Source organism: Neopelma chrysocephalum, unplaced genomic scaffold (genome assembly GCF_003984885.1).
Source record: "Neopelma chrysocephalum unplaced genomic scaffold, ASM398488v2 Primary Assembly neopelma1_67, whole genome shotgun sequence".
Taxonomy (NCBI): domain Eukaryota; kingdom Metazoa; phylum Chordata; class Aves; order Passeriformes; family Pipridae; genus Neopelma; species Neopelma chrysocephalum.
In genome coordinates, this window is record NW_020897726.1 from 10331950 (window position 1) to 10344524 (window position 12575).

Sequence of the window (12575 nt, forward strand, 5' to 3'; positions counted from 1 at the left end):
AGTTGTCCAGCTAACTGCATGAGGTGACAGTATCATAGAACTGCACCTTTGTTTCTGAGCATTAATTTACTTTGCAAACAGGAACACTTTGCCTAAGGAAAGCAGTAAACATTTTTTCCCCCAACTAGGACAAGTAGAAGGTATTCAGCAAAGAGAAATGAGAGACGTGCTACAGGTCCTGGGCTGTCTTTGCTGGAGATTTAACCAGTGAAAGTTGCATTTATTTGGATTTTTGGATTGTAGGTTTGCAGGAATTAGAAATGGAAAAGGTCAGTGAGATCATCAAATCTATTCTCCTTCTAGCACAGATTGATCAAATTTCAGGCACACTATGTGTAGTGATGATAAGTAAGACTGAAAGATCTGTGGTATCTATTAGGCTATTGACTATTGTACGAGGGATGTTTTTGTAACCATCCTTCTGTGTTCCTCCCGTGAACAATAATCTGCTAGGTTTTGTGATGCTTTGAGAACAATTTATATAAAAGCACAGGCACTTTGATGTATTTCAGGAGCTTCGTACTATGTTATCTACATGCCAGGTGATACTCCTGGCCTTGGTTACTATTCAGCCACAGCCATCAATTCTCAGTGCTACAGTTTTTAGTGTGCCTCAGGCTAAGCCTTTTTTTGAAGGCTGTGACATATAACAGAAGAACTGATTCTTTCCAAGAGGATGAAGGACTTGTGAGGTTCAAACATGGAGCCTTTTCAAACATGATGGTAGACTCTCATAGATTCTTCATGTAACTAAATCTCAGTGATTTGTTTCATCCACATATAAAAGCAGCCAAACAAACCTTCCGTTCTGGTTGTCAGGCATAGAGTATGCTGGTGTACAGACAGTGATCTTCAAAGTCCACGATATTTGGGGAGATATCTAGTTACACAAGGCATTTTGACCTCAATAGGTAATTTGTGATATAAGCACTAGCCATAATTAATAACAATTTCAAGACTTCTTGGTTTTATATTGAGATATCTTCAGACTCTTCTGACAACTGAAAGTCAGAAGAGTAGTGTGATAAATTCCATTCACTGATTTATCTGTGACCATTTTGCTCCAGCTTTTCCCATAAAAACCTTGTGTGTAGTAATCGCACAACACTCAGATAGTCATCCACTTTAACAGAAGTATGCATTAGTGTGATTGACACAAACCTAAGGTAAATGGCTTCCTTATACATCTGCTGGTTTTGGGTGTGGGTAGCCCATCATCTTACCATACTTTTTGGCAGAGTTGCTGATCATAAATTTCAAGAGAATACAGAGGAATCTATAAATGCTGCCCATGGGCAGAGAAAAGGAGTATATTCTGTTTCATGACAAATGTGGAGCCAATAGTCAGGTATGTTGAATTATGTGAAACCTCCTTCATGGATTTTGCCCTCTTTGGGATGCTACTTTTAAAAATGTAAATTTTGAAAAAATAATGATAAATAAACAAATAATAATAAAACCAGAACACTTTGTAACCCAAAGCTACGTGATTTACTAATAATATAATACATTTTCTATCTTCCTGTTGTACATAAGGTGTTTTTTAAAAGTGTAGAGAGCTTACTGTTTTGATGCAATGAAATAGAAAAAAAAGGTACTAAAAGTCACAGAACTGATCAAGATTATGGTTAAATGTTGCATTTCTCATACTTCCTCTCTTCTGCCCTTTTTATTTCATCTTTTTTTATATAGTTTCAGATCCTCTCCTATCTTATCCTTTAGCACACACCTCTCTAGACCTCCAGTGCTCTTACACGTCCCCTATCATCTGAACAGGGTTTCAGCTGGTTTCAAGCCTTATATTTGCTAATTGGCCAGCCAGTATTTGTGCTAACTGTGTAGTGGTAGGTCAGAGAGAACAGATCAGCAACTTCTGAGACAATAACTTATTGTTCTCAGAACAGTGCTGAATGCATAAGCATTCACATTGCATAAAATCAGTGTTGCTTGTGGTTCTAATGATTGATTGTCTCAGCAGGGAGGCCCCAGACTGAATGGACAAATATATGCAGCTTGCCTCTTAGAGATAGTTTCTCCAAGATACGGCTACATTTGAGTACATAGAGACATAGGAAAGACTGTATTGTCTGGGCTTACTCTGTCTGTGAACACAAAAACTTCAGACTTTCATATTTGGAGGTCTAAGACATTATGTCTGGGTGTTCCAGTCAAGTGGATATGTAAAACAAAGCAATGTCTATCATCTCATCTAAATTCTAATGCAGAGGCAGTAACAGAGAAAATGGAGGGAAAAAGTCCACTTTTGTTAGAAGTTAGTAAAAACTTTTAATGTAAAGAAAATCCTTTGTAAAAATTAATGAGATTAGCTTCCTTTGTTTTTAGTATGAAATGTACCATTTATGTTATGTGCATAAATTTATGCATGCTTGGGTTTTTTGCTTCAAAGGTAGAGTCTTGGTTGCAACACCTTGAGGAAACTGCGAACAAACCGCTAAGTCTCTGCATCACGGAGGCAATACTGGCCTATGAAGAGAAGCCGAGAGAACAGTAAGTTTTTTACTACCCAGCCCAGACAGAACTCACTGCTTCATAAATTTGTTGGGTTTCAGGTGTAGAAGTGGCATTTGGTCGGGTGGACAAGGGCTTGGCATCAGCCCCCAAGGATTGCCACAAGAAGCAGGAATGGATATCTTCTCTTTGTTTAATTCAGAGAAAATAAGTACAGTGCGAAAATGGTCCTGTAAAAAGATATGAGTGGCATATTGGATAATTTTAATACTGTAGTAAATAAGCTGCTGTTAGCACCTACTGGAAAAAGAAACATAGCTTTTGCTTTCATTTTTGCTACCTCACAGTCATTTTTATCACATTTTAATTAATTATCCCACATCTTTTGTGGTATTATTCCAAAATGAGATGAAAGGTAAAAGCAAAGATACTGCCCACCATCAACCATTATACTGTGCTAAGAACAGAGTATGCAGCCAGTATGCATACAAATATTAGTCCCATATATTTGTGTAAAGAAGCCAGAGTTGTTGGGTTTATTTTTGTCAAACCAACCAGTTTACTTCTAAGATTAGTTTTAGTCCCATTTCAGAAGGGTGCCTTCTGCCATTTGATTTTTGCTTTGCCCTTGTTTAACTCCAACTTCTCCAGAATGTTTCTGTCCTACTGTGAGTACACTTTCTCTTTGGAAAAACTTCCAGTAGTTTTGGTTTTGCTTTTCAACCTAGAATATCTGCTGAAGGGAAATGCAAAATAAGAAAGAGACTTTAAAGGGGTGTGGATATCTGACAGAGTTGTCTAAAATTTCCCTGTAATAGCAAAGATACTATATCTTTCTATTGAAGTTAGTTATATTTTCCTCCTTAGAATTACATTCAGTAGCTGTGTATGTTTTTTTTCTCTTATTAATATGAAACCTGAATAATTTCAGTCATTCCTACTATGTAACCCTCTATAGTACTCTATGTCATATTTTGTGATCATCCCCTTATTGCATTGCCTATTTTTAAAATGTAAGTCACTGATCTTTCCTAAAAGCTATTTTTAGTTTGCCAATAAATGTTCTCATGCAATTAGTATAATTTTTGCAGAGTCTGGTGCATACCTCTATGGAGATTATAACCACAGAATTTACAATTCAACTTCATGCACATCATCTTATCCATCCGTTCCTCCTACCCTGCCTAGCTAACCATTTGCAGTATTTGTGCTCACCTAGATTGTCATTGTTTTAGAGGTGGTTCAAATGTCTGTTTTAACCAGGATTTCTTCTGGCGTCTCAGGTTTAATACCAGCAAATTTGTACATACAAGCCAGTTTTTATGGTGATCTAGTTCATGATGTAGGCAGAACTCATTTCTAGTAGCAATAATGGTAGATGTTGCTGAGGTCCATCTGAGGTAGTTATCTAAATCTTTCAGGTCACTTGGAGAAATGGTGTTATTACCATGCTGCTTTGAGAACTTTCCTTGGTTGATCATCAAAAAATCATGGCCATTTGCACTGTAGACATTCATGCCAGAGATGTATTAGCAAGCCTTTGAGCTCAGAAGGTGTGTATTTGAATCATCTATATTTTGCATGCACAGTTTATTCTGCCTTCAGTAATTCACAATGTGTTTTGCTCTCCTTTTAGAGGCACACATGCATCTCTAGAGCAAGTCACTCCTCTCCGATGGTGACTCATATTATAAGTGCATACAGTTGAAACTTTCAATGTTCATTTAAACCAAAGTGCTCACTCTATGTGTAACTTTGTTCAGGTAAACGTAAGGTGGCTGGCATATGCTGTTGGTTTGAATGAACAAAACGTTTCACTGGATGGGAATTAGGAAAGAATTCTCATTTTCCTTCTAACCTCCTGAACTTTAGAAATAAATAGGTTTTCTAAGACAGCATTAAGATAAGAAGAAACAAGACTAGAGGAGTGAAATGAAACTCATTCTGGTCAAAGTAATGTCTGCTACCAGGCAAAGACTGCATTTTTTGTAAGGAGCGGTCTTGGCTTAGTAAGTGACAATGTGTGCTGCTGTAATAGCTCTATTAAAATGATCTCCTATTACACTTGCATCTATATAAAAGCACAAATGCCTTAAGGTGCATCTAATCCTTTATGGTTGGTTGTAGTAGTTATTGGTCCTAAGTGGCTAGGAATGTGTGACAGCATTCTGATGGGTGGCATTTCTTCCATCTGAATAGCTCCTACCTGGCATCATGACTCCACAATGGCTTTTTTAGGTCACCAGTTTCAGAGCTTTTGCTTGGTTGTCATAGCTACACCATAGATGGGATGATGTTCAGAAACACTGTTTTGCCAACATTAGTGATGCTCAGTTTCAGTACATTTATGAGTACTTGGGAAATACCCCTTGGCTAGTTATTACACCTTTGACTGACAGGTAATGACTTCTACTTACAATAGTCTGCCTTACCTGTTTCTGTGAATAAAAAGTTAAATGTTTCTTAGAAGTTCAATGTTCTTTCCTAACTCATATATATATGGTTATTAAGACACAATATCTTTGAGCATGTGTGTGCATGTAGGTGTGCATACTTATGTAATGGTATGATTTAAATGGCCATTACATTTAAAATAACTGAAATATTCTTTGCATATGTATGTATTCAGTGTCTAGTCTGAAGGGGAATATGAGTGGATCTTTACCAAGGTTAATCAGGACTTTTCAGCAATTTTTTTTTTGTTTATGTATTAAAGTCCAAACCAGTTTGTTAGGTTTTTTTTCACACCACACACAATGAATTTATTTTTTTTTTCTGGAAATGTTTCTACTCCAGTATAGAATTTCTTGTTAAAATAAGTGGTCCAAAAAGATGCACCTAGACACCCTGGCTGGCTTAGTGCTTACAACCCTCAGTTGGGGGGGACAATTCTGGGGCTTCAGTCTTTGAAATAGGCAAAGCAGCAACTACAGTCTCCTGTTTCCTGTCCTATGTGACCACTAATAGGATGTTCCTTCTTGCTAAAAAATGCTGATGTGTTTAGTTTTCTAAAATAAACATTTTCCAAGTAGTATCACACTGTGATTTTACATGAACATGGAATAGGTACATTTGTGGCTTAGGAGATTAAATTTTAATGAGAAAGTCTTGGAATAAATCATCCATGAAACATAAGGTTTGAAAAAAAAAACCCACCTCCTGATATTTCAGAAGTTCATTGCAATGCAAGCAGTCACTTTTCTTATGTTAAGGTGTTATATTACTCTAACTCAAGCTCTCAACCTAAAAGTGAGTGTTTCTCCTGAAGAACCAGCTGGCACAGGTTAGACAGAGACCACTGAAGATTTAGGCTGTGCCCTTGGTATGATGGTGTACGTCTTCAGCTGTTCAGAACACAAGGATGACAAGGTGAGATGTTCTGCTAAGCAGTATGGAGATTGGTGTTTAGCTTCTTTTTCATGTGAATTACACTGGAAACTGTTGCTTTTAAGAAAAAGATGTTAAATCTTTCACTTCTGATTTTATTCTATAGAGAATATCTGTAAAGATTTGGTCCAGACAGGAGCTTAGGGGTGCTTTGTTGACTTCAATGGCACCTTGGTAGTTCAGTCAGTGGTGGTAGTACAATTAAAGACTATCCATGATACAATTAGGAACAAGAAAAAGGAATATTTCAGCAGTGCATCTTTATTGTCCTTTGCAGGCTATAAATGCTGAACCCGTAATATCTTTTCCAAAGTTCCTCTGAAACCCTTTGTAAATGAGGAAGTAGATGGAAACACTAAATCACCCGTGTAATATACTACCTTAAAATAACTTTATCTTCAAAATGTAGCAACAAATGTCAGTGAAATCCTGGTTCTGCAGGATTACAATTGAAGCTTTGCTATTGATACTCTGGCCCTTTTCAAGTCCCACCATGTAAGATCATGGCATCATATGGGTGAGAAGTTTGACAGGATTTAACTTGGCAAGAAATCTCAGTGGTTCCAGGATTTTCCAACACTTTTGAGACATGCCTTGAGTTTCTACTGTCTCATGTTCTTCTCCTTCTGCTTTCTTTGCCCGATGCTGTCTCCTGGCCTTTTCAAACCCACTGCATCCCTACTGGTCTCATTTATTCTGCGTGTTTCAAAAGATGATTCTTCCTGTAGGCATGCTTCAGCAATATGCACTCTTTGTGACTCTAGCAGTCTTGTCTTTTCCTTCCAAATTCAGTGCTGGCCAGAGGAGTCACAGATTACCAGGGAAATACCTCTGTTTGATAAGCTCTAGTAAACCGTCCCTTTTTATAAGTATTATCTTTCTTTTAACACTTCTTTCGTGTTACCTTTCGTTTAACAGATTTGTATTTCTTGGTGAAAATATTACATTGAAGTCCACAGTTGGAATATATTACCATGATCCCCAGATGTGCAGGTGAGACAGAACTACCTGAAAACCTCATAGCTCTGTTCAGGCAGGTAGTGCTATTGTGTGATTTTATGGTATAGTAGTATCTCAAGTCCACATTTAGAGTACATATCCCATCTAGTGTTCCTAGCCCTGGTTTGCAGTGAAGTGCAACTTCTTTTTGCTACAGAATTTCTGTTAAAAAAAGATCAGTATTTATGTTGCGCCTGCCTCTACACTATAATGATAAGGGAAATTAAATGTCTACCTTGCTGGTTTGGTTTTGTTTTTTTTTTTTTAAATCTATGTCAAATTTTAAAGGTACCTGTGCACACATAGGAGGTACCTAAACATATGCAAGAATATTCACTGTTTTGTGGTAAATAGGAATCCTCACAGCTCAGTTAACCTAGTAAAATCACCATTTGAAAACTGTCTAGCTATCACATTCTTGGTTGGGTGTAGGCATGAAAGTATTCATAGATGTTTCAAAACTACCAGCTGAAAATAAAACTTCATACCCTCACCTAGGAAGATATTGAGTGTGTGATTGTTGAGAAGCTGTGAAAAGTGCAGTGCACTTCAAAAACAGTCATATGCTTTTAGACACTGTGGGACAGCCCATTATCTTTTTCTTAAAGTCTGTATTTATACTTTCTATCTTACCACTAATATTTCGAGGAAGAAAGTTTTGAATTTAAAAGATCTGAATATATTTTGCATGCTCTGCTCAGTGAGTTTATATCCAAATGATGTTTCTGAGAATGAATTAATTCCACAAACAATTGCTCCAGCCTGATGGGCAGTAAAACAATGCCAGTTTCTTCCAACAAACTTTTTGAGCTGTCCTTTGAACTACATGGTGCAGACCTTGCTAAAAAAGGAGTCGTCCCTCACATGCATGTGCAAAAGTTGTCACCTGACTCTTGCATTGACACTTTCACTGATTTAATCAAGACTTGAGAAAGAAATCATTCTGTGATTTCTTTTCTTAAGATATTGAACTTTGGTGAGGCAAGCAGCGAGGTATTGTCAGGCTGTCTGGGAATGCACAAGTATGCACATGCTATCTGCACAGTAAAGGTCTTGGATTTGTAAAAGATAGATTAGAACCAGGCATCACTGTTGCTTTTGTGAGCAAGTTCAAATACAGGTAGTATTTTCTTCTGTATTAAAAGTACATCCAGATCTTGGTGTGTTTTATTTTTTCTACTTTAACCGTGGAATTCCTGATGCCATAGACCTACATGCTTTCACTGCAGAAAGACACAAAGTCTGCTAAAGTTAGAAAGCTCTTTGCTCAGGCACATCTCATCCTCTTGTCAGCCAAACATCCTTCTTCAGATGGCAGGACTGGGGAGCAGCAGCAGCAATTAGTTTTCATATTCCTTAAGCCCAGATTACACTCATTTGTAACAAGCAGTAAGTAATATCTGCTTACAAGGGGGAATTTAGGATTTGGATTCATATGCCTCTGCAAAGAATGTGTCTAAGTAAGATGCTATAGTTGAGTTTTAGCAAAGGTTGGAGGGAGACCCTGAGATACATTGTGCTTTCTTATAAATGGGGGGAGGAGGGGTGTTAATATTTCACAACTTGACTGTAGCATTACCAAGCCTTCTCATTAATTGCCATCTAGGAACCCCTCAAGGCCAAGCAGAATTGATTTGCACCAAGAGAACAATAATAGACAGCCCCTCAATTCAGACCATTGCACAAAAGGGTACAAGGGGACAGGGACCCCTGTGTCTGTGCCATGTGGCTGCCACCCCTCCTACATTCAGAGTCAGCTGTCTTGGTGACCACATCTTCCACATTAATCTGAGTGTGGTATTGACAAGAAAGCAGGAGGGTTCATTCCCTGTCGCTACCAGGTGTTTCATCTCTCAGTGGACTACCAGAGAATGGAAAATGTGCGTGATTTGTTTTTGTTATCTATTATTTTTGTTGTTCTTTTTTTTTTTTTTGGGGAAGAAAAGGATAAGGGATATGCAATAATATTAATTAACAAGATCTCTGCTGAAAGATAACTCATTGCTTTCTACTATGGTTTTCTTTGGCTTTGGTTGGGGTTTTGGATTTGGGGTTTTATTGTGGTTTTTTTCTTTTTTTTAATTTTCAAAATCTACTTGCTACATAAAGCAGAAGTCTTACATTTGCTTGGTTTTCACAAAAAAAATAAACCAAATAAAAAATCTTTGAAATTATAATATGAACTGGAGCATTTGAGACTCAGGAATTCAGCCCTGTAGTTGATGTCTGTATCAGCTCCTATCTATTGTGCAGTGTACGGGAAAGACAGGAGGTAACTGCTAAAGCATTAGCTCCACATATTTGCCACTTAATAAAATCCCACAAGAGAGAGAAGACATAATAAATTCTACTAGCCTGATATTTCTTGTATAAGCAGTTACTCTATTTGCAAGAAGTGTAATAATTATGGTAGGTAGAAGAGCGAGTAATTTTTTATAATTGACTGCAATGCATATAGCAACCCTTGTTTGGGCTTATGAAGAATTGCCTCTTAGAGCATAGTTTGCTTAAAAATTGTTTAGCAGAGTGGTTCTTACTCTTTTTCTAGACTATGTTATTGATTTCTGTCAGAAATATACTGCTGCCTTAAATTACTGGTATTAAGTTCATCATATTCAAATATGAATAGGGACCAAAAAAATATTTGTTTTGCAGGAGTGAGGAAGCGCTCTGAGGGACAAAGTTGCTGGTTTGTAACTGACCTGAACAAAAAATTCAAGATTTTTTCTTTGCTATTATATAATCTAAGTAGTGATTTTTTAAATGAGGATATTGTTTAGCAATAGCAATATTACTTTGTGATACTTTTAAAATGAGATTTAATGAGATTTTTCTCATTTGTATCATTAATATGTCTGTGATTTTGTTCTAAAAGTTTGAACTGGAGGTTATATTTAAAAAAGAAACAGTGAAACCTCTAAAGGCAACTGAGACTTCACATAAAAGCATTAAAGCCCTCCAAAAAAATCAAAGTGCTTTAAGAAATTATGGCATTTTTAGTAATGGTAGGGTGTTGCACTTCCAGACCCTCTACAGCTGCTGGCTGTGACCTCCAGTTGTCGGTGGGAAATGACACCACTGCAGACTGTGCCTGCTCTAAGTTTCAGCAGTACCTGTCTCTGTGTTTCTCAACTGCCTCCTTTGTGTACAGCAATGTTATTGGATATTAACAATCAACAATGCCTAATTATCTTCTCTTGCTTTGAAGTAAGGTTCTTGTTAGCTTTGACTGACACTCTTAATTGTGGCTCTTTTGAGCTCTGCTTTTAAAAATGTTTGCACACATCAGACATTTGATTTAAATTACTTATTCTCACTATGTTTAAATACTAATCTGTGTATTTGGATTATGGGGTTTGTTTTCTTTCCTAGAACCTGTGGCATGACTGTCCCTGACATTGAACTGATCTCTGAAATTACGTTGGTTGCTGAAGGGTTTATTGATGCATGTCTGTTAGATAGGAAGTTTATCACCTCTCTGTAGGGAGCTGCTCCCTGAACAGGTGAGAGTCTCTGGGCTTCTGGGTTGGATGCATGTCAACACATACTCCATACCAATGCAGGTGGATACTGTATATTAATAGGAGGGATTTATGTATATAGTCTTATCTTTTATTTTGAAGACACTTTGAATCACATGTCCATCCTTAATAAATTGTCAGATATGAATTTGAAAGAAAGTGTCCTTTCCTCTGATCTTGGGATGTTTGTAATGTGTTAATTGTGCATTAAATAATTGTATATTACCACTTCATACCTGGGATGACTGACTACATTGTGCTGCTGTGTAATATCCATATTAGAAAGACAACTTTATCATTTGGAGAAGAGAATAGCAGAGTAGCAATTACTCTGAAAAACAAATAGCATATTCTAGTTGGATAAACACTTCTTTAAACTTTTCCCAGTAGATAGAGTGGAGGACTGTTTGAAAAATGGGGGGGAGGTAGCATTTCTAAATAATTTAATTATTATAATAGAAAGAATTCATATTTAGAAATATTATCTTAAAACCTAAAATCTAGAAATTATATAATTTCTTCCTGCTATGTATGCTGTTTTAGTAATTTTGAACTGTATAATTTTTTCCAAGACACTCTTAATATTCAGTTTTATCAGTGTAATAAGATCCTTAAACATTAAGCTATAAATGCAAATAGCAGCCAAGGCCATGATGAAATCAAAAGCAACTTTATTTCATGCCTGCATAATTTGAAATTATCCCTAAATATCCTGAAGATTTCCTGACACACATTCTTGCCATTTTCTAGAGATAATGAAATTAAGCCATGCATATCTTAAGATAATTAATATTGTTTGCTTCAGTAGAACAAGGATGCCTCAAGTCTAATGATTACTTTGTCTTGGAGGCACTTTCTGAATTGGGAAAAGTAATTTATACCATTCTTTGCCAGTTCAATATTAATCATAGTATTAATAATAGTATTAACATTAATGTTTGAAGCAAAAGCTAAAATGTTCTTGTTTGTTTACTTTTAAATCTTATTTGTTTTACTTTTAATGGAAATGGGAGAAATCAAATCCCTCTGACAAAAATTCTGGGCTGCCAGAAAAAATATACAGCAGTTCAGAGAGTTCTGAGAATATTGGCCCAGTGTGGGGACTTTTAGAACTTCAAATATACCTTTGGGGCACTAAGATCCTAGCCTATGAAAATTGCTGCTGAACAGGGTTATCAGGGCTTTTAGTGCATATGCAGTGAAGGAAGGGACTACTGGTGCTGTCATGCCATGGCAAATAGCCTGGATGTCTTAAGGTCTTTGTACACTGGACAATCCACACACCAGGCTGCTGTTAAGATGCATAGCCTGTACTTCAATAACCCACGAGACAGCAAACCAACAACAACAAAAAAATTACCTTGATCTAACCAAAAGCTTATTAAGCACAGTATAGTCCTAAATTTCCTAGTTTCATTATCAGCTCTATGTATAACTTCTTTGCCTAGGTGTACCATTTCTAAAATGTGGAGACTCATTTTCAATGCAGATAATTGGCATCTTTATTACCTTAGAAAAAAAAAATTCTTACTGATTGTGAACTGTCCTGAATTTGAAAATTACTTTTTATTTTTTATCATTTGTGACATATTTAGTGCATTTGATTCACACTGTCATAGAAGAGGATAGAGACATCTGTCAATTTTAAAATTGGTATATTTTTAAGTTGTGAATTTGTTTCTGGTTTTGGTTTGAGTTTTTGGATTGGTTTGATTTTTTGGTTAATTTTTTCCTTTTTTTTTTTAATTGTGTTTATGTGTGATAATACTAACTAGGCTGTATTTATATTGAATTCCTAGATGTGGTTTGCAGGATATGTTCTCAAACTTTACCCAAGTGGTAGCCAGTTTGGGTGCTGACAGTAGGATGGTTGCAACCCCAGACAGATTTTTCAGATTGAGGGAAGGGTAGTGTGCACACACTAAGGAAACTGTGGACCAACACGAATATTGTGATGTGTGCTGACATAAGGAGATACTAGCCACAGCAGCACAGAGGTCAGAGGAGCTGATTGTCCACATACTTAGCCTGCTGCTCTTATGGTAGCTGGTCCCACCACTGACTATACCAAAATTAGCCATCTGGGATCTCTGCATGAGCTGTAAGAACTCCTTTAGGTGTTGCTGTAGTCTTAAATTTAGAGACCTGTAACTTCATGGTAATCCTTTTCAAAATTGGATATTAGAGTACTCCAGTCAG

General features: G+C 36.7%; 1 pseudogene; it reads left to right on the top strand.

Moving 5' to 3' along the window:
• The first annotated feature begins 1291 nt into the window (after window positions 1-1291).
• On the top strand, window positions 1292-11985 carry LOC113968247 (annotated as a pseudogene).
• The last annotated feature ends 590 nt before the right edge of the window (window positions 11986-12575 follow it).